Source organism: Protopterus annectens, chromosome 2.part1 (genome assembly GCF_019279795.1).
Source record: "Protopterus annectens isolate FY-2018-M chromosome 2.part1, PAN1.0, whole genome shotgun sequence".
NCBI lineage: Eukaryota > Metazoa > Chordata > Ceratodontiformes > Protopteridae > Protopterus > Protopterus annectens.
Window position 1 is genome coordinate 1750873657 of NC_056729.1, and position 2897 is coordinate 1750876553.

Genomic DNA, 2897 nt, shown 5'->3' on the forward strand with positions numbered 1-2897 from the left:
TCAAAACTAGGGCAATGCCCAGTGTTATTTTGGCCAAGGTTTCAATATACTCTCACCTGCAAACACACACACACAATGGTAGGTGATCTCAGATTGCAAGCACTACCTCAGTACTGTTAAGCAATGGAGCTCACCTTCATATTGGTACATGGCAGTACTTACATGAGGTGTGCAATTGCCTGCAGAAGAACAGCACTCTATGCCTTTCAGTGTGTCTGTATCTGTCTATGACTCTCTGCCTGTGTGTATCCCCCTCTCTCTCAGTTTCTTTCTCTCTCTCTCTCCCTCCACCTGTCTCTGCCACTGTAGGATTGATATATATGTATATGTTGCCCTTACATATGCACATGTATCACACTCACCAGATGCAGACATATCAAATATGGGCCACCTACAGATAGCTGAAGGTATGGCTGTGTGATAGGGGTTGGTAGAGACAGTTTAGCTGTACATAGCTGTCTGTATGTACTGACATATAGCCACAATACATTTGTAGAAGCTGATCTGGGTTTACACATGGGCTGTGATTCTCTAAGTGTAGGAGCATGCCCAGTGTGACACTCCATATTGAGTGTTGGACTCCATTCCACAGATAGTTGTACTCCGGTCCGGGCTTTTTGTGTGCTATGACCATAAGTCCCAAAAGTAAACAGAACTGCCCTAGAGGTACTGGCTTTGTTTTAGCAGACTTTTTTCTGATATATCTGAAGTCTGACACTACAATGTATTCAGTCATTTCCTACTGACAGAAATCCTCAGGTCATCACAGTGTTTTTTCCAGTAGAATACAAGATCTATGATGCACAGACCAATATTATGAGCCCAAATATGCACAGTCTTGCCCAAAAATGCCAGTTGAGAGATGTGGCAACAGCCAGATGATTGATGAAGCTTTGTAAACAGTCCAGCAACTTGGTACTATCCTGGCTATGGATCCCCTGCTTGTGTGGTATTCTTCCTACCTGACAGGTCATATCCTGGTGTAGCCATACCTCTGAACAGTACATTTCTTATCAGATGATCCGGGGGTATGTCCAGCAGTGTCATCCACTCTACATAAAGTTGTGTTACTATGGCACATTAGTTGCATACACTTGAAGACTGACGTTACAAACTAATGACAGACATTACTGTATCAGACGTCCTAACCTGCGGACAAGTCCTGGTAATGGAAAACACCTTAGCCTATCAGCTTCCTTGGAATGTAGAGCACTATTCACTACACATGCCTATCATGTTGTCTTTGTCCCACTTTCACTTATGACCTTGTCCAGATGTCTTGCTGACAGAGGTTTGGGGTTATGGGTGTGGGTATTGAGTGCAGTCTACTGTGCAGAAATGTCCATCATATGTGTAGTATAAGCCACATAGCACAGTAACTTACAAGTATGTCAGTGGCAGAGCAGGGCAGGGCAGAGTAATCTGGTGTACCACTGACACACAGTTGTGTGTGGTTTGATCGGTTGCTATGACATTAGTAGGGTATGGGCCCTGAGGCCCTTATCATCCACACAGATGAGAATGTAGGCCATGTTACGATGTGTCAGCACACAGAGCCCCTGTCCATCAAGGGACACAGGGGGATCACAGTACTGTAGTTTCTGGTTCCCGTGCATGTCTACAGGGAGCACAGGGTATTCAGGCACTTGTCTTGTCATGCCACAAGTTATCATGTTGATTGGAACAGCCCTGACAATGTGTACTCTACTGCTATTTCCCTGCAGACATACATGTTACTGGATTTCTGTGGGAATGGGGTGGGCACCTGTTAACTATACACATTTGCACAGACTGAGCTGATACTTGCTTTACATTTTGGTTCCATTTTGCATAATATCTTGCCCTGTGTTGTAGACTATAAGCATATCACTACAGACAATAAGGCTGGACTGTAATGGCACACATAGGTTCATAGGTTCACAGGTTCAGAGGTTGGTACTAGGCTATCAGCTCTGGAGCATATACAAGCCTAGCCATAACAATTCCCTGGATATTTCTTCCCGCAATTTTTACTTTCTTGGACCCCTGTCTAGCAGGGCGACTGACATGATCCCCAGGGTGAATTTTCTATCTCCCATCCAATCATCAAGGTGCCTTTTGAAGAGGGCCAAGGAGGCAATCTGCTTGACATGTATGGCAGTCTATTCCAGAGTATGGGGAGTCTCTGGGTCAGGAACCTATCCGTCCAGCATGTTTTGTTCACTGTGATGATAAGGTTTAAATCTCTGGAGCGTGTGGCTCTGAGGGATTGAGATTTCTTTAAGTGGAGCATGTCCAATAGCTCAGGGTTTGACATAGTTTTGTATGTTAAGCAGAGATCACCTCTGAGTAGACAATATGCCACAGAGTATAGTTGGTGTTTGCATATGTCATCTGTTTTAGGTCTGTGATTCTTTTAGTGAGGTATTTCTGCGGCCTTTCCAGCTGCTGCAGATGTCTTGTGAGGTACATACCAAAGAAGGAATGGGTCTAATGAGGGATGAGTACAGTAGGACAATTACCTGTTTTTTCTGGATGAAAAGCCCTTAGTGATGAGGTGTGCCATATAGAAGTATTTCCTAATTGTTGTGGCGATGTTGTTATTGAAGATGAGACCACTGTCCACCTGTGTCCCTAAGTCTCTCATTACACTTCCAGTGTTTAGTGTACTGCCACCTATGGGGTAATTCATGGGTACCTGTTTTTTTCCCAAAGGGGATAACTATACATTTCTTGTCATTATGTTTGAGCCCATGGCTCTGGCACCATGCATCTGTTTCTGTAAGGCCCTTTTGTAGACTATCCACATCACCTGGGGATTCAATAACGGCTGCCAGTTTGCAGTCATCTGTGAACTTTGTTAGCCAGAGTCCTTTAGTGTTGGCCTGTACTTCAGAGAAGTAGATGCCAAGCAAGAG